The sequence below is a fragment of the Cervus elaphus genome, chromosome 8 (assembly GCF_910594005.1).
Source record: "Cervus elaphus chromosome 8, mCerEla1.1, whole genome shotgun sequence".
Lineage (NCBI taxonomy): Eukaryota > Metazoa > Chordata > Mammalia > Artiodactyla > Cervidae > Cervus > Cervus elaphus.
The window spans coordinates 16738489-16764649 of record NC_057822.1 but is presented as its reverse complement, the minus strand read 5'-3'; the positions used below and the strand labels follow the sequence as shown (position 1 = coordinate 16764649).

General features: G+C 44.6%; 1 protein-coding gene across 2 annotated transcripts in view; it reads right to left on the bottom strand.

The window, feature by feature from the left end:
• Positions 1-23675, bottom strand: part of GPR55 (G protein-coupled receptor 55) — a 59067-nt gene extending 35392 nt beyond the window's left edge. For both annotated transcript variants that reach the window (XR_006342370.1, XM_043909719.1), the window contains exon 1: positions 23529-23675. The gene's annotated coding sequence lies outside the window, so the exon portion shown is untranslated. The remainder of the gene's footprint in view (positions 1-23528) is intronic.
• Positions 23676-26161: the final 2486 nt, after the last annotated feature.

The window sequence follows — 26161 nt, the reverse complement described above, 5'->3', positions numbered from 1 at the left end:
TGAAAGTGAAACATTTAGTTTATTATGCTATATCTCACATGAAAGAACTGTATTAGATTTTTAATTCTGTGGAGTAATACATACGCTAGAATATAACTTTAAGAAAATAAATTTGCCTGTGTCATTGAAAAAACATCATGTGACAAAGTCTCATCTAGGAGAAAGTTAATGCCAATTTCTCAAAATCTGTAAACTATGCAGCACAGATGCTGTTGAAATTACCAAGTGGAATAGAGAAGATTGGGAATTTCCTGGCTGTCCGGTGGTTAGGACTCTGTGCTTCCATTGCAGGGGACATGGGTTTGATTCCTGGTCAGGGAATTAAGATCTCATATGCTGTGATGTGGCCAAAAAAAAAAGAATAGAGAAAATTTACTGAGGAGTGAGAAGAGCTTGGGCTTCCAAGGGCTTCATATGGAATTGATTTTCTTTACAGAAGACCATGTTATGTCATTTGTTCCTAAAATGTGTAAGAAGTACAATCAAGGGTCTCTTTCTGTAACCAGATGACTAAAAAATGGTTGAACCAGCCTTGCATACTCTGGTCTTTTGCCATTTCTCTGTGGCCAGAAAAAAAGAAAAAGGTTTTAACAAATACTTTTTATATGGCTTTGAGAAATATTTACTCTTTACAGATAGAATCTCACTTGAAAGAAAAATTAGGGCAGCTTGACTGGTGCTGGGGACACTGGAATCAGGAGGAGAGTGAATGAAGTTTCCTGATCCTCTTTCATCTGATTTCTGCCATCTCTGGACAATGAGAAACTCTCTAGGAACTCCAAGCAGAGGACAAAGGGCAGGGCTTGGACCTGGCTCACAGCCACTGTCTGCGGCTTCCCTGGTGGCTCAAAGACAAAGAATCCGTCTGCCAATGCGGGAGACCTGGGGTTCGATTCCTGGGTTGGGAAGATAACCCCAGAGTAGGGAATGGCAACCCATTCCAGTATTCTTGCCTGGAAAATCCCATGACAGAAGAGCTTCATGGGCTACAGTCCACGGGGTCGGAAAGAATCAGACACGACTGAGTGACTGAATACAAACGAACAAACACTAGAGGAGGAAAGTCAGCTTTAAAATGGTTCCACCTCCCACCTTGGGGTGGGAAGCATCATGAATGAGGACTCCTCTAGAAAACAAGCTTCCAAGATGGAGAGCTATGGGGAGTGGGCAAACACGGGCAGCCCCTTACACCTCCTCCGCCCTGGGACTGGGCAGAGTCTCCCAGAACCCATTGCTTACCCTTGTCCCGGGGAAAAGAGGGCCAGGGGTTTCTAGGGGACAGGGCTCCTTTCCCATGGTTCCAAGGAACTGAGTCACTGGTTTCCTCACTTGGGTGGACATTGCAAGCTCTGTCCTTGGTCAGCCCTGTCTGAAATGCTGGGACCTGGGGGGAGCTGGGAGGTGTCACAGGTCAAAGAGAGAAAGGAGGATTCTCGGAAGTGGGGTGATTTGGAGCCTGGAAATGATGGGAATCAGATGTTTCCCAGAGAAATTTCCAATCCAAAAAGAGTGGGGGTGGTCCCAAGTGTTTTTCATAGAAGTAGTCCAGTTCTGCTGCCCCAAGAAGACTGTATCCTCTTGGCTGCTCGCCCCCAGGGCTGCAGCAGTCTGGGCCTCAAACCACTGGCTCCATAGACATGCATAGGGGTATCTTCTTGGACACCTGAGCAGGTGGCTATGTGGCCCCGGGACCCCCAAAGTAAAGGTTTCTGTGGGTCTTGGGCAATGACAGGGGCTAAATGTGTCCACTGAACTCATTCACAAGAGGGAAGGACCCATTACAGACCAGTGAGTGGTCTGAAGTGAACAAAGAGGTCCCCATATCTGATTTGGAGAACTGCTCTGTGTGTGTGTATGTGGTGTGGTGTGAGAGGGAGAAAGGACAGGAGGAACTTGGGGGTCAGGGGTCAGGTGAAGGAGTGTGTGTGGAAACAACATGGCCTGGCCCCAGGCACGGTGCACGGGGCAGAACCTTGTTCTGAATGTGGGGTCGGTGCCATGATTCCTCCCTCACCAGGTGGCAGACAGGCTGCAGCAACGAGGCAGCCCTTCCACTGAAAAGATTGTGGCGTAGGGGAAGTTCAAGGAGGGGCTACCACTCCCCGGTCCCCAGTCATCTCCCTGGCCTACCACCCCCACCCACAGCAGACCCAGGCCTAAAGCGTCCTGCTGGGCTCCGCGAAAAGAGCCAGTCCCTCCATCCTCAGTCTGGGTGGCACCCTGGTGTCCTGCCACGCCACGCCTACAAGGATACAAATGGCTGGGAAGCTAGAGCCCTGAGGAGCAGTTTCCTTCCTGGCTGTTTGGCCAGTGCCTGGACCAGGGTTCAGCAAAAACTCTACTTGGGGGTAGGACCTACCCCTGGAGCAGATGGAGCGAGAGAGGAAGTGGGTAACTATTCCAGAAGGGGCTTATGGAGGGTTCCTCAAACTCCCATCTCCCCACTTGGCCTCGGCATTAAAATTCAGAGCTCAGAGTTACAGGTTCATGGTACTACATTTACTTCGTAACTATTAGCAAACTTGAGGCCAGCAGCAGGCAGAGATCCCAGCCCCCTGGCCCATGAATCCTGGAGAAGAGGCACCGAGCAGGGAGTCTGTCTTCACAGCAAGAGCTCTTGTCCCACAGGAAGGTGGTTGTCAAGACTGAGAAGTGTACAGGGGCCAAAAGAAAGCATAGTTCTGGACGCTGACCACACCGCACTGTGCCCTCGGAATGGGGCAGGGAGACTGTGCTCTGGGTCTGGGCCCTCAGGAGTCACCCCTCCCTGCTCTGTCAGTGGTCCAGCACTCACCTTCCTGGCGGGACACGCCGCCACCTTCTGGCTGCCCCAGCTGGAGCTGTCTGGCCCAGCTGGGCAGATACAAGAGTATAAACATGGGTGCCCCCATTTCTGGCCGGTCCAGGCTTTCCTTGCTTTTGTCCTGAATGGGAAACAGGAGCCCACAGGAAGGGTATTTAGGAAAGGGTGCATGAGCTTCTCACGTGGCAGTACTGATCAAGAACCTGCCTGCCAATGCAGGAGACTCAAGAGACGCAGGTTGGATCCCTGGGACAGGAAGACCCCCTGGAGAAGGGCTTGGCAACCCGCTCCAATATTCTTGCCAGGAGAACCCCATGGACAGGGGAGCCTGATGGGCTACAGTCCACTGAGTTGCAGAGTCGCACATGACTGAAGCGACTTAGTACACATGACTTAGCACCCACACAGGGAGGCCCCCCAAAGCCTGAAGCCCGGGAGCCCCCAGGCTCAGAGAGGGACCCCATCCTCCCCACCCCAGTGTTGCTCCAGCTGTAGCTCTGTCCCTCAGAGGGCTGAGAACTCACTGTGAAGAGGGAGCTTCCTGGAGTGCTGGAGGGCCTGCCAGCCTGCCCCAGAGCTGCCTACCACGGGCTGCTCCCTGCGCCCAGCAGGCCCCTGGCTCACAGAGGTCCGGGGATGTCCACTGACAGGGACATGAGGCCCCTGGGCCAGTTTGCAAAAGGCAGGGAGATGGGTGGGAGGCGGTGACTGGGTAGGAAAATTGTAGGGACAGGAGAGCAGACTGCTTGGGTGGCTGGAGGCCAGAGACAGGCCAGAAGGGGTGTCCACAGCAAAGGAGTAGAGAGCAGAAAGGGAGGGCAGGCGATAAGGCAGGAGGGTGCGGGGGAGGGGGGCTAGCCGAAAGCGGGAGATTCCCAGGGGCTGGTGGAAGCTGTGGGCCTTGCGGGCTCCAAAGTGGGGAGGGAGCCTGCTAATGAGGAGTGGGAGGCTGGCTGGGCAGGGTAGATGAGCAGGAGGAGGGCCAGACCAGGGCTGAGAGTGGGGGCCCGCGGAAGGCAGGGGTAGGGGGAAGCTGGTAAGGGGGATGCGGCAAGGGAAGGAGGAGGGGGAGGGCCGGGCTGGGGCAGCAGAGGTGCAGTAGGGCTTCATGGTTGCCAGTGAACAAGGCAAGTGCTTGGACCCTGGGGTTCCGGAATCTGCCTCTCTTCCTTTAGAATGTGTCCTTGTGACCTTAGAAGCAGAGAATTCTAGAGCGAGAGAGAAGAGCCCTGCCTGCGCCACAGCTGTGCCCACTGTAGAGATGAGGAGACTGAGGTCCACGTGGAGACCATCAGAGACAACGCCTAGGCCAGAACCAGGTATGTTTGTCCTGGGGCAAGGCCTCTCTCCAACCAGAGCCAGCCCATGTCAGGCCCCATCTGGGGGCTTATGAGACAGGCTCCTGGCTCCTCCTCGCCCCTTGGAGAGAAGCCTGAGAGCCTGGCTGGCTGGTGCTCCAGAGCAACCTCTCCCTCCTAGGCACATCCCCCCCACCCTCCCAGGAGTCCCTCCATGGCAGGCTCAAGGGGCTTGGGTGGGAGATGTTTGGGCTGAGGAATTTCCTAGAGCAAACAGGGATCCCCATATTTGTCTCTGAGCATCCCTGACCCAGATGGGCCCGGGCAGCAAAGGCGGCCGTGGAGGTTGGTCAAAAACCATGGAGTCCCCCCGGGGCTCTGTGCTGGGACACGGTGAGCCAGGCGCTGCCCCCATTCTCCCTGGAGTGAGGACCAGTGAGAATTGTCAGGTAAGAAACCTCTCCGTGGAGACATCTTCCACCCATCATCCATCATTCACACAGTTGGATCCCTATGCTCTCTGGATCCCAGGAAGGACTTCAAGGAGACCTCCCAGGACAGTGAGTCGGGGCACACCTGATCCCTCCCACGTGTGACTAACTGATTTCTCCTAGAACTTCCCTGAGTTTCACAACAAGGACCAAAGAACCTGGGTTTTTGGGGACTGAGTGGCCTCTCCTTGCAAGTCCAGGTGATCCTCATGCCTTTCCCTCTAGAAGCTTCAGTCTTTAAGCAAATGCACAAGAAATCTTCAACCCCATCAAGCCATTCCCCATGTCATATCCTATCATACTGCTTCCTTCATCTTCATTTCATCTCTGAGCTCCCTTCCAATGATTCTCCAGACCCGGGGCCACCATCCTTCACTCTACCAGCTCTTTGCCATCCTCCACTCCCCTCTGGTCCTCACCAGCACTCGTTACAATGGCTCCTTGCCAACACCCCAAGATGCTGGCAGGTTGCTGAGAAGGGGTTCTGCTTCCCACAGTGAGGCAGCCAAGGGGAGAGGACGACAGGGCCCCAGACAGGATGTAGGGATCAGAAAGTGAGGGTGATGATGCCACTCCCCCTGCCCAGCTGGAGACTGAGACCAAGGCAGTGTGCCTAACTATCCCCTACCCTCTGCCAGAGAACCCCGTGGCTCAGCCTGGTGTGGGATCACTGGTCTGATCCCTGCACACCAAAGAGTGGAAACCACATCCAGTCAGCTCTGGGGGGTTCTACACCAGGAGCCGTGGAATGATTCTCTGAGCCTGGGCGGAGTCAGAAACAGGTGAGCATCCCATTAGGGAGAGACATGGGCAGGTAAGCACACCTGTGAGAGCTGATGTCGAGCCAGGGCTCCTGGGTGATGTAGGTCAGCGTGGCCCAGGGAAGCCCCGGGGGACTGGTGCTGACCTGCCCCCACTCCCTGTAGCCAAACCCCCACCCTTGTGAGATCCTGGGGAAAGAGGAGGAGAATCCTGAGTTAACCAAGACTAGGGGCTCTCAAAACAGAAATCAAGTCCTGAAAGAAAGGAAGACACTCTGGCCCCATCATGTGTGAATTTATGAACTGAGACATGAACGGCCCCAACAGCATGGAGGCTCAGATCCTGGGGCAAACCCCGCAGGTTTGGAAAAAAGCTCGTGGAGGGGACCTGGATTCCAGGAACCATGGCAGGTCTGTTCTGTGGGAAAGTTCTGTGGTGAGATGATTGACAACAGCACGAGAGGGAACTCGCAGAGTGAAAACGAGAATGCGTGTGTGTGTGTGTGTGGGAGCCCCGAGAGTGACTCAGCTCTGATGTCGCACGGGATGTTCTGCTACAGCTAGAGTTTAAGACGCTCTTTCAGGAGTTGAGAAGAGCACAACCGAAAACCCTGTTACAAATTGGCATGGGGCTGTTTGTCACAGCTCCCAAGAGGCAGATCCCGGTCCCAAAGACGACAAAGCAGGACCACTGCCTGTGCTCATGATAAGGAATCCCTTCCGGACGCCCTGCACACATCAGGCACTGCACTCAGCCCTGCAGATGCCGTGATGAAGTCAGACACATCCCCATCCCAGGCTATCTGAACACACATCACAGTGCCACACACCTCCCTTGTGAAACAGGAGTAGGTATTCTCACTGCATTGTTCTCACTGTGCTGCTGGGACTTCATTCCTCATCCCCCAACCCCCACGCAGGCTCTAAGGGGACCAGAGTGTACCTGCTGGCCCATGACTCTGGCTGTCTTTTGTGATAACAAACCCTGCTCATGGATAAAGAAGTCAGGAGGCTCGCGTGATCTGTGCGAAAGGATGGTGTGGCTGGGAGAGCAAAACCCTGCAGACCAGCCTGGGGGGAGGTGGGCTTGGCTGGTTAGGACTGAAGAGAGAAAAAGGCTGAAGGAGAGGGAGTCCCAGAAGGCAGCTGCCTTCTGTAAGAAGCAGATTTCGAGGGTGAGTAATGGGAAGAGGTTTTCACTTATTTGCTGAGAATTAAGAATGTACTCCCAGACATGTGACTCAGTTTCCTCCGAAAAACAAGGACATTAAAAAAAAAAAAGAGTTAGGAAGAGGAAAGACAGAATGCATGCAATGTGTGCCCACATTTGGGTCCTGACCTGATTCTAATAAACTAGCTGTAAAAAGATACTCTTGAGACAGTTGGGGAAATCTGAGTACAGGTTGGGTGGTAAATGATCTTAAAGACTAGCTTTTAATTTTTTTTTTTTAAGCTAAGATGAGTGGTGGTTGCATTAAAAGGTGTCCTCAAGACTTCTGGTTGCTAAGGGAGGGGAAGAGGGAGAAGGATGAACTGAGAGCTTGGGGTTAATAGACGCAAACTATTACATTTAGAATGGATAAACAGCAAAGTCCTACTGTATAGCATGGGCTTCCCAGGTGGCACAGTGGTAAAGAACCTGCCTGCCAATGCAGGAGACACAAGAGATTCAGGTTCAATGGCAGGTTCGATCCCTGGGTTGGGAAGATACCAAGGAAGAAGGAATGGCAACCCACTCCAGTATTCTTGCCTGGAAAATTCAATGGATGGAGGAGCCTGGCAGGTTATAGTCCCTGGACTTGCAAAGAGTCAAACATGACTGAGCGTGTGCAAGTGTGCACGTACACACACACACACACTTTACAGCACAGAGAACTATATCCAATCTCCTGGGATAAACCATAATGGAAAATATTTTTAAAATGTGTATATTAGTATGTGTATAACTGAGTTCACTTTGTGATACAGGAGAAAAATAGCACAACATTGTAAATCAACTATTACTATATGGAAATTTTAAAAAGTGTCCTCAACAGAAGTGACGCGCCCTGATGTGTTAGGCTGACACATTGTGAGGTCAGTGGGAGTAATGAGGGAGGGAATCCATGCAAGAAGTTTGGCAGAAGTTGGTTGTTGTGGTTGCTGGGTGGGGAGTCCCAGTAGGGCAAGGTGAGTTCCTGCTGAGGCCGAGTTTCTGCCCCAGTGGTGAAAGAAGCAAGCAGGACTTGCCCACTGAATCCTTAAGGACCTCTGGGGCCTACCAGGGCCATGGTAGGTGGGTGCCCAGGCTGGTTCTTTAGGACTCTACTAGGATTCTTTAATGCACTGCCAAACTGGAGATCAGAACATCTTAGGCACATCCATATTTTAGTGAATCCCCCAAAGTAAATAAGAATTATCATAGGTTCATGCTGGACCTTGGTCAACCTAACCCATTGTCAACCTTCCCATGTTTGACTTTGGCATATTCAACTTTCCAACAGCCCCATCGCCCTTGGCCACAGTCCAGACTGACAGTCTCTACCCCTTTTACACACCGAACCCAAAGAGATCTGTGTATGGGTTTGTGCTCAGTCATGTCTGACTCTTTGTGACCCCATGGACTGCAGCCCACCAGGCTCCTCTGGTCATGGAATTGTCCAGGCAAGAATACTGGAGTAGGTTGCCATTTTCCACTCCAGGGGATCTTCCCAACCCAAGGGCTGAACATGTATCTCTGCGTCTCCTGAATTGACAGACTCTTTACCACCACACCACCTGGGAAGACTCCCAAAGAGCTCTATTGGCCGTTTCTTTTCTTTGCCTTTGATCAGGTCTTTATTCAAGATTAGTTGTCCAAAACAAGAACTACAGCCTGGAGCACCTGTCTGGCAACCCACAGCTGTTTGTGCATCTGCCACTCTTGGTCTATGTATCACCCTAGTTTTGCTGTTCATGGGATTTTTACTGAGGTTAATCCTTATAGTTTATGACGGTGAATGGAAAATGGACAAATGAAAGTGCTGATGCTAGTGCTAGGAAATGACCTTAATACAGGTGAGTAGAAGACGGAAATCATGAGATGTGATGAAGCAACCAACTTTGGCCTCAATCAGCTGCATTTGGATGTAAGCCTGCCACACATGCCGCAGTATGAAGGGCAAGAATACAGTCAAAGAGCGTGTGCATAGCCGTGGTCACAGGAGATTGCATTTAGGCTACAACATGCAATTAGAGGTTCAGTTGTATTTTCAGCTGGGGAAATAGGACCCATTCCATACTCCCTGTCCTTACCAGCTAGCTCTGGGTCTGTTAGACTTGATATCCTCAGTGCTGTCTTTTAAGTACCACTGTGCTCTGCCTCAACTAGACTCCCCAAGTCTCTCACAGCCTACACACAGCTACCAGTGAGGGCTTCCTGAAACCCAGACCTGTCCCTGGTCCTTCCTAGGTGGAGTCTCTGTGTCCCAGCTCTCCAGCCCAAGGACTCTTTTTGTTTCCATACAAATTTTAGCATGTTTTGTCCTAGTTCAGTAAAAAAAAAAATGCCGTTGGTATTTTGATTGAGATTACACTGAATCTCTAGATTGCCTTGTGTAATATGGTCATTTTAACAATTAATTCTTTGGATCTGTGAGCATGGTATGTCTTTCCATTTGTGTCATCTTCAATATCTTTCATTAAGTTCTTATAGCTTTCCAAGTAAAGGTCTTTTATCTTCTTGGTCGATTTATTCCTAGGTATTTTATTCTTTTTGATGCACTTACAAATGGGGTTGTTTCCCTAATTTCTCTGATAGTTTGCTGTCCATGTACAGTGGCACAACAGATTTCTGTATATTAAGTTTGTAACTTACAACTTCGCTCAATTCATTTATTAATTCTGATAGCTTTTTTATGGCATCTTTAAGATTTTCTGTATATAATATCATGTCATCTGCAAACATTGACATTTAACTTTTTCCTTTCCAATTTGAATTCTTGTATTTCTTTTATGTGCCTTATTTTCTAGGCCTTGCAATACTACATTGAATAAAAGTTGTAAGAGTGTGCTTCCTTCTCTTGTTCCTGATCTTAGAGGAAATTCTTTCAGCTTTCCACCATTGTTTATGATGTTAGATGTAGATTTATCCTATATGGGCTTTATTTTATTGAAGTATGGTCCCTATATACCTACTGTGTTAAGAATTTTTATCATAAGTGGATGTCAAAATTTGTCAAAGGTTTTTCTGCATCTCTTGAGATGATCATATAGTTTTCATTCTTTATGCTGACTCATTTGTAGATATTGAGCCATCCTTGCATCTCTGGGGTAATTCCCCCTCCATTGTGGTGTATGATTTTTTAATGTATTGTTGAATTGGTTTGTGGAGATTTTTTTTTTTTTTTTGCCACTGTGTTCATCAGTGATATTGGCCAGTAATTTTCTTTTGGGGGGGCCTTTGTCTGATATCATTCTATGCTGGCCTCATAGAATGAGTTTGGACATGTTCCGGCCTCTTCAATTTGGGGGATAGCTTGAGAATGATAGGTGTTAACTCTACTGTAAATATTTGGTAGAATTCATGTGAAGCCATCATGTCCTGAACTTCTGTTTGTTAGTAGTTTTCTTTTTTTGTTTGTTTTTTAACTGATTCAATTTCACTACTGAAAAATGATCTCTTCATATTTTCTATTTATTTCTGATTCACTCTCAGGAGATTGTACATTATTAGGTTTTTGCCCATTTCTTCTAGGCTGTCAATTTTATTGGCATATAGTTCTTTGTAGTATTCTCTAATAATCCTTTATATTTCTGGCATGTCAATAATAACTTCTTTCTCATTTCCGATTTATTTATTTGAGCCCTATTTCCTTTTCTATTGTTTTTTGTTTCTACCTCCTTTATTTCTATTCTGATCTTTATGATTTCTTTCCTTTGGGTTTTTTGTTCTTCCTCTAGTTGATTTAGGTATAAGTTTAGGTTGTTTATTTTATAATTTTCTTGTTTCCTGAGGTAGGCTCTTTTTTTGCTCTAAACTTCTATCTTAAAACCGCTTTTGATGTGTCCTGTGGATTTTCAATCATTGTGTATCAGTTTTCTTTCGTCTCCACGTATTTCATTTCCTCTTGGTTTATTCAGTGACCCATTGGTTTAGCCTCCATGTATTTGTGTTTTTTGCAGCTTTTTCTTGTAGTTAATGTCTAGTCTCATAGCACTGTGGTTGGAAAAGATGCTTGATGTGATTACAATCTTCTTAGATTTACTGAGACTTATTTTGTTGCCTACCATGTGATCTACCCTGGAGAATGTTTTATGTGCCTTTGAAAACAATGCTTTTTCTGCTGCTCTGGTAGAGAATGTTTTATATGTATCTTTTAAGTCCATCCTTTCTAAGGTAAAACCAGTGTTTCCTTACTGATTTTATGTCTGCATGATCTATCCTTGATGTAAGTGGGGTATTGAAGTTCTTTACTATTATTGTACTATTGTCAATATCTCCTTTTATGCTCGTTAATAGTTGCTTTATGTATTTAAGTGCTTCTATGTTCATTGCATGTGTATTTACAATTGTTGTATCTTTTTGTTGAATCTATCCCTTTATTATTTTGCAATGTCCTTCTTTGTCTCTTGTTATAGTCTTTGTTTTAAAGTTTATGTTTCTGATATAAGTATTGCTACCTGGGTTTTCTCTTTGTTTCCATTTTCCCTTCCCTCACTTTCAGTCTGTGTGTGTCTTTAGATCTAAAGTGTGTCTCTTGTGGGCAGTATATAGATGGATCTTACTTTTTTAATCTACTCAGCCACTCTGTGTCTCTTGATGGGAGTATTTAGTCCATTTGCATTTAAAGTAATAATTAGGAAATTCGTTGGCCATCCAGTGGTTAGAAGGCCATGCTTTCACTACCAAGGGTATGGTTCAACTGCTAGCTGGGGAACTAAGATCCTGTAGGCCATGTGGCATGGCCAAAAATCAAAATTAAGAAAACAACGTAATTATTTGTAGGTATGTTGCCATTTTGTTGTTTTTGAGTTTTTTGTAGTTCTTTTTTGTTCCATTCTTCTTTTGCTCTTTTCCATTATGATTTGATGACTATCTTTAGTGTTATGTTTAGATTTCTTTGTCTTTTTTACATGTGTATCTAGTATATATTTTTGGTTTGTGGTTACCATGAGGAATATATATAGCAACATATATATATACACACATTTATATATAAAACAATATATATTGTGTTGTTGTTCAGTCACTCAGTCATGTCTGACTCTTTGCAACCCCCATAGACTGCAGCATTCCAAGCTTCCCTGTCCTTCACCATCTCCCAGAGTTTGCTCAAACTCATGTCCATTGAGTAGGTGATGCCATCCAACCATCTCATCCTCTGTTGCCCGTCTCTCCTCCTGCCCTCAATCTTTCCCAGCATCAGGGTCTTTTCCAATGAGCTAGCTCTTCATATCAGGTGGCCAAAATATTGGAGGTTCAGCTTCAGCATCAATCCTTCCAATGCATATTCCAGACTGATTTTCTTTAGGATTGACTGATTTGCTCTCCTTGCTGCTCAAGGGACTCTTAAGAGTCTCCTCCAGCACCACAGTTGGAAGACATCAATTCTTCAGTACTCAGCCTTTTTTATAGTCCAGCTCTCATATCTGTACATGACTACTGGAAAAACTGTAGCTGGGTCTCAGAGTATGTGGGATTTTGTATGTAGTCTTTAATAGCAGAATCTGTTTCCTATAGCCTCCCAGCTCTCCCATACCCAATCCCTGCTGGCCAAAAAGTCAGAATTTCTGGGACCTCATCTTCCCAATTCAGGACCCCCGGGCTGGGAAGCCTGATGTGTGACTTGAGTGCCTCACTCTTTGAGGAGAACCTCTGCAATTGTAATTACCCTCCTGTTTGTGGTTCACCTCGCTGGGGATGTGAGTCTTGACTCTACTATGTCTCTGCCCCTCCCACCCGTCTCGTTGTGGTTCCTTCTTTATATCTCTAGTTGTGGAAAATCTTCATCATTCTCACTGATACTTGCTCTAGAAGTAGTGATCATTTTGGTGTGCCCGTGGGAGGAGATGAGCTCAAGGTCTTCCTACTCCACCATCTTGGCCACTCCCTCCATATGATATATATATTTTTTGCTTTTTTATTTTTGGCCATACCACCACACAGCATGCTAGATCTTAGTTCCCTGACCAGGGATGGAACCCGGGCCCCCTGCAGTGGAGATGCAGAATCCTAACCACTGAACAGCCAGGGAATTCTCAATAATTGTAATTTTTAAACCATTAAGTATTCTGCTGCTGCTGCGGCTAAGTCGCTTCAGTCGTGTCCGACTCTGTGCGACCCCATAGACGGCAACCCACCAGGCTCCCCCGTCCCTGGGATTCTCCAGGCAAGAACACTGGAAAGGGTTGCCATTTCCTTCTCCAATGCATGAAAGTAAAAAGTGAAAGTGAAGTCGCTCAGTCGTGTCCGACTCTTCGCAACCCCATGGACTGCAGCCTACCAGGCTCCTCCGTCCATGGTTAAGTATTCTACCAAGTGGCTATACCAGCATTTATTTAACCATTCTCCAGTTGTAAATCATTTGGGCAATTTTCCTTCTTTGGGGATTATTGTTTTAAAACATATCCCCTAAAGAAGAATCATGGTGTCAAAGGGCATTAATGGGTTTTGGGGGGTTTTTTTGGTTTGTTTTTAACTTTTTATTTTGTATTGGGATATAGCGACAGTCCATGGCCATAGAATCAAACATGACTAAGAGACTAACACACACATAGCCAATTAACAGTGTTGTGATAGTTTCAGGTGAACGGTGAAGGGACTCAGCCATACGTATATATGCATCCTTTCTCCCTCAAAGTCCCCTCCCACTCAGGCTGCCGCATAACATTGAGCAGAGTTCCATGTGCTATATAGTAGGTCCTTGTCCAATATCCATTTTAAATATGGATACTTCCCTGGTAGCTCAGACAGTAAAGCGTCTGCCTACAATGCGGGAGACCCGGGTTCAATCCCTGGGTCAGGAAGATCCCCTGGAGAAAGAAATGGCAACCCACTCCAGTATTCATGCCTGGAAAATCCCATAGACTGAGGAGCCGGTCCATGGGGTCGTAAAAAGTCGGACAAGACTGAGCGACTTCACTATTTTAAATATAGCAGTGTGTACATGTCCATCCCAAGGGAATTAATATTTTTATGGCCTTTGATATATATTTTTAGATATCCCTTTCTGGGGAAGGGGGAGTAAGCTTGTATCAGTCCATGCTGTCTGGATCAGTGGTTCTCAAAGTGTGGTCCAGACATCCCTGGGGGAGAGAGATCCCAGGAAACTTCCAGGGAACTCACAAAATAAAAACCATTTTTATATTACTAAGATGTTATTAGCTTTTTCCATACACTTCCTCTCATGAGTGTACAGTAGAGTTTTCCAGAGACAACAATATATGTGATATCACAACAGATTAAACACAGAGCAGAAAGGAAAAGTCAATCATCTTATTAAGTCAGATATCAGAGAGATTTAGGAACCTGGAAAAATAATGCTTCTCCTCACTAATATTTTTGTTTTGGAAAATAAAATTGTTTTTCATAAAAATGTTATGTAAACATTTAATTTTTTATTTTAATTTCTAATATAAATACTGATAGATACAGTCTACATAAATGAAAGTTTTGGAGGGTCTTAATAACTTTTTAATAGTGCAAAGTGTTCCTAAGGTCATAGTTTGAGAACCACTGGCCTGGATAGGATGTGGCAGAGTTCAGGATCAGCCGAGTGGGACTCATTTCAACCACCTCCTACTAGCCTACCTCCCTGACAAGGCACCTGGAGCAACATGCAAATAAATGCTACATTTAAAAAAAAATCTCATCTTCACAACTTTTACTCCTTCTCCCCTTGCCTTTTCACTTTACCCTGCTGTTTGCTTTTTTTCTCCTTTCCTCTTGCCTGAGTGCATGCTAAGTCACTTCAGTCGAGTCTGACTCTTTGCTACTCTATGGACTATAGCCCGCCAGGCTCTTCTGTCCATGGGATTCTCCAGGCAAGAATACTGGAGTGGTTGCCATGTCTTCCTCCAGGGGATCTTCCTGACCCGGGGATCGAACCACATCTCCTGCATTGGCAGACAGGTTCTTTACCACTGGCACCACCTGGGAAGCCCTGTCCTTTCCCCTTACCCCGACAATTCCCATAACTAAAAGTTGCACATCTAATGACACCACCCCTTCTTCATATGAACTGAAATTTTTTCTGACATCTAAAGATTTAGTGATATTTGAAATGGGCTTCTCATTATTACTCATCCCATTCAAAAGAAGTAATGTGTATATTTTTAAAACATGTAGTCTAAGAATTGAACTGAAAATGAGATTTTTTTTTTCCCTATCAAATTGGCAGAGATTTATTAAATGGCAGTTCTTAGCACTGGCAGAAGTCCGGGGAGAAGGACATTTTCATGCAATTTCTAAAATGCAATGTGGCCATACTGATCAAGAGTCCTAAAATAGCCTACGTTTTGACCCAGAATATAATGTTTATCAAGTCAGCTTTGTGCCACTTGCGATTTGGAATTGCCTGAGATCCTGAGAACTAAGAGTAAGAAGGTATTTTTTTCCCTTTTATTCAACCCAGAGAAGATTAAATTGGGGAGGGAGAGGGTTATCATACTTTAGGCAGAAACAACATGAAAGTGAAAGTGTTAGTCACTCAGTTGTGTCAGACTGTTTGCAACCCCATGGACTGTAGCCCGCCAGGCTCCTCTGTCCGTGGAATTCTCCAGGCAAGAATATTGGAGTGGGTAGCCATCTCCTTCTCTAGGGGATCTTCCCCACCCAGGGATCGGACCCGGGTCTCCTGCATTGCAGGCAGATTCTTTACCATCTGAGCCACCAGGGAAGCCCAGAAACAACATGGCCAAAGGCAAATTCTCCAGAGGGCAGGGTCTGCAGAGAGCAGGGAGTCTGAGGGAGGCACCACTTGGGTGCCAGCAGCCGGCAAACCTGGTGATCACTTTGAACGCATATCTGAACACTCTCCTGTTATTCTTAAGCCATTAGTAACATGTAGTTAAAAGGTACAGTCTGGGCTTACCTATGAGAGCCAGAAGTCAGCTGGAGTCTCACCCCACTTTGAGCTCTTGATGAGATTGGCTCACCTGGGCCTCAAGGAGCTGAGGAAGAACAAAGCTCCCCGCCTCTGTCCCCGGGATGTCCTGTTCATGGATGAAGGATAGCTAAAATGCTCCCAAATTTGCTGGAAGCACTCAGGGCAGAGCTGGCTGACGTCTCCACCGCACCCTCTGGCCACCTTGCTTTCAGTCTCTTCCTAGAGCTCCAACAAGCCTCCCTGCCCCCAGGCAGTCATGAATCTCTGGGGATTTTTTTTTTAACTTTTTATTTTGTATTAGGGTACAGCTGATTAACAAACAGTTTTGTGATAGTGTCAGATTGGTGAATGGTGAAGGGGCCAGTCATACATACACGTGTATCATTCTCTCTGGGGAATTCTTTGAATTTGGGGGCTGCAAGGAGACTATAGAATTCATGTCACAGAGCACAAATTTCAGCTTATCCACAATTAATAGGGCCCACAGTAACCCTGTCGTGGGGGAATGGCCTCAGGCTTGCCCCTACATGGGCCCCAGCCCCTTTTTGGCAGGCTCCTCTCACAGCCTTCTCAATCTTTCTCTCTCTCCACCCCTCCCTCCCACAGCACTTGAAGCCTCTGTGGTGTGGCTCAAGTTCCTGCTGACACCCACACCCTGAAGTCCCACCTTCTGCCCCAACAGTTGTCAAGATGGTTCCTTGGCCAAGAGGATTTCTTGTGTCAGCTGTTACAGTGACTTCTTTATCCTGTTTCAACTGGGCTTTGGGGAATTAGGGCAATGCCTGGGCCCACACTTGCAGTGCAGTGAGAACTAAGAGTAAGAAGGTATTTTTTTCCCTTTTGTCCAACCCAGAGAAGATTGGCTGAGGGAGAACGCACACCCCAGGGAAGCTAGTTCTGAGGTGGCCAGAGGTGAAGAAGGAGAGATGCTGGCTAAGGTGACCAGCAGCAACCAGGAAGGTTTTGTGGGACCTGGAGCCTTCCTCAGGCCTCCTAGAGTCGGCTAGATCACGGCTCCCACAGTGATGTCCACGTACTAATTCCCAGAACTTGTGAATGTTAGGGGGACATGGCAAGGGGAATTAAGGTTACTGATGAATTGAGGGCTTTCTGAGTGGCACAGTGGTAAAAAACAAAACAAAACAAAAGAAACCTGCCTGCCAATGCAGGAGACTCGAGACACAGGTTCGATCCCTGGGCTGGAAAGATCCCCTGGAGAAGGAAATGGCAACCCACTCCAGTACTCTTGCCTGGAAAATTTCATGGACAAAGGAGCCTGGCGAGCTACAGTCCGTGGGGCACCAAGAGTTGGACTCAACGGAGCAAAAATGCACACATGGGATTAAGGCTGCTGACCAACCGCCCCCAAAATTGGGAGATTATCCTAGATTTTCCAGGTGGGCACAATACAATTTTACAAGAGTTCTTAAAAGTAGAAGGAAAAGACAGGAGAGAAAGCCGGGGTGGGGGCAGTGATAGGAGACGGGCCCAACACACAGTTGCTGACTTTGATGATGAAGGGGCGGGCCAAGGAACCCAGGGCTGTGGGCAGAGTAGCCTTGAGAAGCTGGAAAAGCCAAGTAAAGAGGCTGTCCCTGGAGCCTCTTAAAGGAATACAGCCCTGCCAGTCTCTTGAGTTCAGCCCAGTGAGCCCTGTGTTGGACTTCTAGCCTACAGAACTGCAAGATAATCAGTGTGTGTTGTTAGGAATTCCCTGGTGGTCCACTGGCAAGAGCTGAGTGCTCTCACTGCTGGGCCCCTAATTCGATCCCTGATCAGGGAACTAAAATTCCACAAGCCATGTGATGTGGCAAAAAAAAAAAAAAAAAGTGTGCTGCTTTAAACCACTCAATACATGGTCCTTTGTTACAGCTGCCACAGGAAGCTAATATAGCTTCCAGACACTATAGGCAGAAGAGAACCTGTGCACAGCCTGGGTCCCTGGGGTTGTAATAGGGCATTAAGGGGCAGGATTAGCCAGGAAAACCTAGAGGCTGGAAACCTCTGGGATACATATACTCAGAATAGACCTCATCAAAGACCACGAGCCTAGAAAGTGTGAATCTGTGCACAACCAGAAAGAGCAAGCTGGCAGTCCCCCAGGTCTCCTGGAAACACTTGCAGCTGTTCAGTCACTCAGTCGTGCCCGACTCTTTGTGACCCCATGGACTGCAGCACTCCAGGCTTCCCTGTCCTTCACCATCTCCTGGAGTTTGCTCAAACTCATGTCTGTTGAGTCCGTGATGCCATCCAGCCAGCTCTCATCCTCTGTCATCCCCTTCTCTTACTCTCAACCTTTCCCAGTATCAGGGTCTTTTCCAATGAGTTGGCTCTTTGCATCAGATGGCCAAAGTACTGGAGCTTCAGCTTCAACATCAGTCCTTCCAATGAATATTCAGGGTTGATTTCCTTTAGCACTGACTGGTTTGATTACTCAATACATGGTCTTTTGTTACAGTAGCCACAGGAAACTAACAGCTTCCAGACACTATCCAGACAATTTACTGTTGGTAATAGTCTGCACAGCCTGAGTCCCTGGGATTGTAATAGGGCATAAAAAGGCAGGGTTAGCCAGGAATCGGGGAGGCTAGAAACATCCAGGATACAGATACTCAGAACAGACCTCATCAAAGACCATGAGCCTGGAAAGTGTGAATCTGCACACAACCAGGAAGGACAGGTTGGCGGTCCCCCAGGTCTCCTGGAACCACTTCCCCCTGGGGAATCCCCAGCACAGGTCCTTAGTCTTGGAGGCTATTGGGTAGGTTGGACATGACTTAGCGACTGAACAACAAGAACAGGGAGTGCGCTCACATCAGCTGAGCTCATTCTGAGAACCACAGCTCCTGAGGCAGCAGGCCACTAGCTTCAGATTATCTGGACCCTATCTCTCTTGAACCAAGATACCCCGGAAACCAAATCATAACCAGAAGGCTTCTAAGCAAATTCTGTGAATCAAATGTTTCACAGCCCCATAGTCTCATGCACAGCAGCTGCCCCTCGCACCAGGTGGGCTGTGTGTGTCCTCAGGCCTGGTCCCCTCAACCCTACCCCCTGACAGTGTTGCTGGCACTGCCAAGGCCTCAGCCTTCAGCCTTAATAGTTCTTTTTCGGTGTTTCTGCAGTGACAACCCAAGCCTTTGCTCTGGTTCAGGAGCCCTTTGGACTTGGCTTAACTCTCTCATGGTCCATTATCTACTGATTTTACAACTTAGCTTTCATGGGAATTCCCTGGTGGTTCAGTGATTAGGATTTCACACTTTTACTGCCAAGTGAAAGTGTTAGTCACTCAGTCATGTCTGACTCTCTGTGACCCCATGGGCTATAGCCCACCAGGCTCCTCCGTCCATGAGATTCTCCAGGCAAGAACACTTGAGTGGGTTGCCATTCCCTTCTCTAGGGTATTTTCCTGGCCCAGGAATCAAACCTGAGTCTCCTGCATTGCAGGCAGATTCTTTACCATCTGAGCCACCAGCAAAGCCCACTGCCAAGGGCCTGGGTTTGATCCCTGGTTGGAGAACCAAAACCCCTAAGCCACGAGATGCAGCATACCCAATGGGTATGAAGAGCTAGGTGACTGCAGTCTGCTGGGATGGAGATGAGAACCCAAAGCCTGCCTCCCAGTTGGACACCCAGAGCCATCTTAGGGTCCAGGCTAGCAACAGGTGCACCCCTAGCTCCAAGGATCTTTTTTGTCAATTAAATTGAAGTAAACTGAAGAAACAAAACTTAGCTTTTAGATAACCGTTTTCTCTTCTTTCCACATAATTGGCAGAAGCTTCCTGATACTTTCTATGCACAGACAACATCTCTCAACCTATTTGTTCTTGAGAAAAAAAAAAAAATCCTTGGAGATAGGGGTGCATCTGTGACTAGTCTGGACCCTAAGAGTCAGATACGATTAGCAGTATCACTTGCATAGGCCTGTTAAATGTCAGATCAGTGGAAATTTTCTTACAGCTATAAAGCAAAACTGAATACAAAGCAAGCTTCAACCATGTCTGACTCTTTGCGACTCTATGGACTGTAGCCTGTCAGGCTCCTCTGTCCATGTGAATTCTCCAGGCAAGAATATTGGAGTGGGTTGCCATGCCCTCTTCCAGGGGATCTTCCAGAGATCAAACCCATGTCCCTTAGGTCTCTTGCATTGGCAGGTGGGTTTTTTTTTTTAAACTCTAGCACCGTCTGGGAAGCCCATGAGAATGATAATGATCTAAAGTATTTAGATCATCAAATTGTGAGGATTAAATGAGTTAATCCATACAAAACACTTAGATTCCTGTCTGGCCCAGTGTAAGTGCTTAACATTGACTATTATTATTATCATTACTTTAATAAATGCTTTTTTGAAGACTTTATGTTTTTCAAGCATCCAATTTAGTTTGTGATGAGAATTCAAAGACAGCAAATGTGATATGCATACCATTACACTCTTTCAAAAAAATCACAACAAACACAACAGAGACATTAATCAATTACTACCCTCTTTTCCCTAAATCAGGAATCTTTTTTAGGACAGACCTCTGTGCAGTCCACATCAAACAATTGGTATCGGCAGGTGAAGAGAAACTTATGGGCCATCCCCTGATGCAACTGCAAATTAGTGATGATTTCATTTTTTGAAATCCCCCCACTATTCTTGGGCTTCCCAGGTGGTGCTAGTGTTAAAGAATCCACATGTCAATGCAGGAGATGCAAGAGACTCAGGTTCAATCGCTGGTTCAATCCCTGGATTGGGAAGATCCCCTGGAGGAGGGCACGGCAACCCACTTTAGTACTCTTGCCTGGAGAATCCCATGGACAGAGGAGCTCGGCAGGCTACAGTCCATAGGGTAGCAAAGAGTCAAAGCAATTTAGCATGCATGCACATGCACCACTATTCTTATCCATTTACCATGTGACAGTAATTTCCTCTGTCCCCAAGAGCTGGCATCCCAACTCATTTATCTTCTTTGTGCAATAATAATCTACACATGCTTTGAGAGGCAAAGAAAAGACTAGCTCACAGTCCACCATTGAAATTATATAAAACAATTCAAACCACACTGCACTGGAAGTTGATTACTTGTTATTTTTTTCAGGATCACCTGGTAAAAAGATCTTAACAATCTATGTTTCCCTGATGTGATAACAGGTCTCAGTTCTTGTCATGAGCATGTGTGACAATGGATCAGACATTTTTAGAAAAGAAAGTGGTTTCCACACAGACTCCTGTTCTCCCTAGAAAACTGCAAAATCCCCAAACCTAAACACAGGCTCTTTCTCACGGTACTTTCTCTTGGGCTTGTTCAAGACAGTCCTATCTAAATTTAGTACCACATTAGTAGTATCACTACTCATGGGCCTGTTAAATGTCAGATCAGTGGAAATTTTCTTACAGCTATAAAGCAGAATTGAATACAAAGCAAGCATAAGACAATGATTACACATCCCTTTGGTAGACCAGATATCCATAATGGAGGCATATAGTAAAATGCAGCCAGAAAAACATTATGCCTGTGTCTTTAAGGCAAAGGAGCTCTAATTCTCCTTACAAGGGAGTCCCAGTGTCTAGGCTGGTGGGAGATCATGTTCTAGCATTTGTCTGAAAGCTGGGCTTTATACCAATCTTTATTTTTTAAAAGATCAAATTTGCATAAAAGTTGAAAGACAAATAATTAACCATTTACCCTTTAACAATTTTATATATATATATAAAATATGTATCTATTTGTGTATATATATATACATACATACATATATGGGCTTCCCTGGTGGCTCAGACGGTAAAGAATCTGCCTGCAATGCAGGAGACCTGGTTACAATCACCGGGTTGGGAGATCCCCTGGAGAAGGGAATGGCTACCCATTACAGTATTCTTGCCTGGAGAATTCCATGGACAGTGGAGCCTGGCAGGCTACAGTCCATGAGACCACAAAGAGTTGGAGCAACTGAGCAACTCACACACATACACACGCACACACACACACTCACACACATGCACGCACACACACACACACACATATACACATAAACACATATTTGTACATATATACAACTTTTTGCTGAACCACTTGAAAGTAAGTTGCAAACATAAGGTCACTTTTACCCCTAAATATTTCACCTGCATCTATTAAAAAGATATTCTCTTATATAACCATGATACCATCATCACACTTAAGAAATTTAACATGGACACAATAATTTTCTGTAATCCACATTTCTTATTCAAATTTTCCCAATCATTTCCAAAATGTTTTTATATCTAGTTTTTAAAAATTATTATCCTACATCCATTCAAGTTTCTCACATTGCATTTGACTGTTTAATATATATTTTCATCTAAAGCTGTCCCTTGAACTTTCTTATCTTTCATGACACTGACATCTTTTAAGAGCCTTTTGAGCTATTCCCCAATTTTCCTAATTGCTTCCTTAGTATGTAATTCAGATTAACTATTTTTGGCAAGAATGTCTCTCCACTGTAATCAACAAAAAATCTGTGAAGTGATACTCGGTACTATGCAACTATCCTATACTCCACAGCCCTTTACCCAATAACTTTAGCATCTATTGATGATATTGATTGGGTCAGTTATTACAGAGGTCTTGGCAAAATGGTAATTATTGATCTAATTCTATTGTTCTTTATTTATTAGCCAGCATTTTTCTGTGAAGACAAGCTGAAATATAGGTCTACGGTGATAAATCACATTTAAGACAGCAGGAAATCTTCCACTGGAATCACAATGGTGAATTCAACATACTGTTTCCTCAACACAACTCCACTTCCATTTTCTCACCTTCCCCCTTCTTTCTCTCCAACTCCTCTACTTACTGAAGACCTGTTCCCAGCACTGTGTTAAGTGTTTTAGATACACTGATCATTTAATTACTTCCAAGTAACCTAGGAGGTAGATGGTATTAGTTTCATTTTGCAGATGAGGAAACTGAAACACACAGAGGCAATTTACCCAAGATAAGTGATAGGACTGGGCTTTGCACTAAACACGCTCACTGAAAAAGCTATGTTCCTGCCCATTCTCACTCCTAAACCATTGTTATCCTTTTTTGTATACATATATGACAATCGCAGCAATGGTAATCCTTGATTTTTGTTGATTCCTAGGGCACTCATCTTCCTTCCCCCTGATTATTAGCAATGTGTAGTAAAAAGGCCAGAGCAATCATACCAAAATAATGACCACGGTATTATGGGTCATTTTTATTTTCCTCTTTGTGCTTAGTTGTATTTCCCAAGTTTTCTATAATGAACATCTTTGATGAGTTGGGCAAATTTCTAGTTGTCAAATTCATAAAAGCTCTTCCTGGGGGTCATCTGTCTCTTAGAGAACTAGGCTCACGGAGTGGACAGATGGGTGCACACATGGGCATATGTGCTAGTAAGTGGTCATTGAGCCCATTGACTCATTCTACACCAAACCAGCTGGTGGAAAGAATCCAGTTCAACTAAGGGTACACTTTGCCAGAGTCCTAATCACAGACTGGCTTTGTGCAAGACTGCAGGCAGCTATCAAAGACAGAGAAGACTGAGCCTTGGACCTCAAATTGTCTACAAAGTAACAGCAAGACAAGATACACACAAGAAACCATTCTTGAGAAGGACAAGATAAGAAATGTGCGGCCGCAGAATAAGAGCAGTAATCAGCCACCAAGGTCAGATGCAGGAGAGGTAACTTAGGTTTCAAGAAATTTCTAGACGAGAAGTCAGAATCACAGACCAGAAAGTCATCGCTCTTTATAAGATTCTAGACATACCTAACATTCTCATGTTTTTTATTTTTCTTGTTCCATATCTGTTTCTTTATAGTCTTCAGTGGAGGAGTGGGAGGGGATGCTTTTAAAAAGGCAAAAAAAAAAAAAAAAGAATCAGTAGGAGATTTAATCACAATACAAAAACATGTACAATTCTGAATAACAAAAAGCCACCATAACACAGCTCTTTAATATGTAAAGACTTGAAAGTCTTTCCTCCATCCTCACATGAAAAAAACTGAACAAACTGAAAATTAACAACTTTTCTTAGATTCATTGGAGAACTGAGATCACAGGATAAACCACCAAGCTGAAATCTGGAGATACCAGGGAAAGAAGAGACTCACAACTTACCAGAAGCAGAAGCTGCCACAGGAACCAGCAACTGGCAGGAACACAAATGATTTGATGAATTCCTGGAGGCTGAGTGTGGACCAGCTTGATAGTTAAAAACTGTTGGGGTTCCAGTCTTAGGGAGGCCCCACACTTTCCTGGGGTTTACCTCTAGGAGCCCCACCGGTTTACTGATGTGAAAGTAGGGAAAGAATCCACCAGCTTCAGGAAGGGGAGGAGAAAAGTAACCATTTTAAAATACACTCAGGGGGAATGTAACCAATTTGAGAGCCCGGAGCATTCTGTTCTCCTTAAGAAAGATCCTCCATCAAGGAATACTGCTTTACCAGAGCATTTTCTGCCCTGGGAGAAGCGCAATGAAACAGAGCCAGCCTCCTCCAAACTTCTAATTTCATATAACAACAGAAAGAAAAGCCAAGATATGCTTCTGAAGGTCAAGTTTAGGAACTCAAGACCACTGAGATTTAATCATAAGATTATAGAATATTTCCCTTCTCCCAATACCTTAGTATATTAACTTCCTAGGAGTGCCATAACAAAGTACCACAAATTGAGTAGTGTAAACAATGTACCTGGAAACTCAGATTTACATAAAGGAAAAATGTCAGAGAAGGAAAAAATAAAATTTAAAATAAAATTATTTTTCTTAATCTAAATTGAACTAATGGATAATTGTTCAGAGCAATGATAACAACAATACATTGGGTGGTTACAGCTTGTGGATAAGTAAAATGATTAACAGCAATATTATAAGAGATGGGAGAGAGGAACTGGGAGCCCTCCATTATAGGCAACTGCACTACCAGTGAATTTATATAGTGCTAATTGAAAGTGGACTTGGATTTGTTGTACATGTCTATTGCAATCTGTAGGACAACCACTGACAGAAGTATAATTGAGGGACTTCCCTGGTGGTCCAGTGGCTAAAACTCCATGCACCCAAAGTAGAGAGCCCAGTTTTGATCCCTGGTCAGGGATCCCAAATGCCACAACTAAAAAAGATCCCCTGTGCTGCAACAAATCCTGGCACAGCCAAATAAATTTTTTTTTTTTTAAAGAAAAAGAAGTATAATTGATACACTGAGAGGAGAGAAAATGAAATAATTTAAAATACTCAAAGCCAGAGAGGGTAGAAAAATAGCATAGGGTTTTAAAAAGAAACAAAGAACAAGTGCAATGATTAGAAAATGATTACAAACATGGCAGATATCAATACAATTTATCGATAATTATTTAAATGAGAATGGTCTAGATAGACTTAACAAAAGACAGAGATGGTCATAGTGGATACAAAAGCAAGACCCAACTATATGTTATCTAAAAAAATTTTTAGATATAAAGATACAGATAAATTAAAGCTAAAGAGATGGAAGCCTTTAAAAAGATGGAAATTCTGACATATGCTACAACAGGAATGAACTTTAAGGACATACTAAGTGAAATAGGCCAGTCACAAAAAGAGTTAAATATGGTAGCTGAGGATTTTAGCACTCTTCTATCCATAGTTGACAAGTCCAGCAGGCAAAAATAATCAGTGAGCACTATTACTGAATTCAACTCAATTGTTGAATTGAATTCAAAAGTTCGGTTCAACTGTTGAACTAAACAGCACCACTCAACTAGATCTAATTGGCATTTATAGAATACTTCATCCAGCAACAGCAGAATACACATTGTTTTCAAACTCACAAGGAAAATTTACAAAAACAGATCACGTTCTGAGCCATAAAACAGATCTAAAGAAATTTAAAAGGATAGAGATTATGTAAGTTATGTTCTCAGACCATAATGGATTGAAACTAGCAGTTAATAGAATTGCTAAAAATTAACAGAAAGACGGCTGCAGAATCCCCAAACATTGACGATTAAACAGTTTTTTTAAATGACATAAGAATCAAAGAAGTTGCAAAGAAAAAATTATTTTGAAAATATTTTTAAATATTTTAAGTGAATACGAAAATAAAACATCAAAATTGGTGGGATGCAGCAAAAGCAGTGCTTCGAGGGAAATTTACAACAGTGAATGCATGTATTAGAAGAGAAAAAGGATCTAAAATTAATCATCTAAGCTTCCACCAGAAGAAACTACAGGAAAAAATGAGCAATATAAATCTAAAGTAAACAAAAGAAAAAAAAACTGATAAAAATTTGGAGCAGAAATCAATGAAATTGAAAACAGGAATTTGAGGATTCCTTGGAGATTCAGTGGGAAAGGACTCCATTCTTTCACTGCCAAGGACCTAGATTCAAACCCTGGTCAGAGAACTAAGATCCCACAAGCCACTTGGCACGGCCAAAAAAAAAGAAAAAAAATCGAGAAAATCAACAAAACGAAAAGCTTGCTTGGAAGGAAATATTTAATAAAACTGGTAAACTTCTAACCAGGCTAACCAAAGAGAGAAGATAAAAATCGCTAATATTAGAAAAGAAAGAGGGACAGTCTCTAGTGAACCCATACACATTAAAAGGATAATAAAGGAATATTATAAGCAGCTCTATTGCCCACAAATTTGATAATTTAGGGAAATGGGCCAATTCCTTCAAAGGCTCAATCCACCAAAACTGGCAGAAGGAGAAATAGATCATCTGCATAGGTCTATTCAAAAAAATTGAGGCAATAATTAATAAGGTTT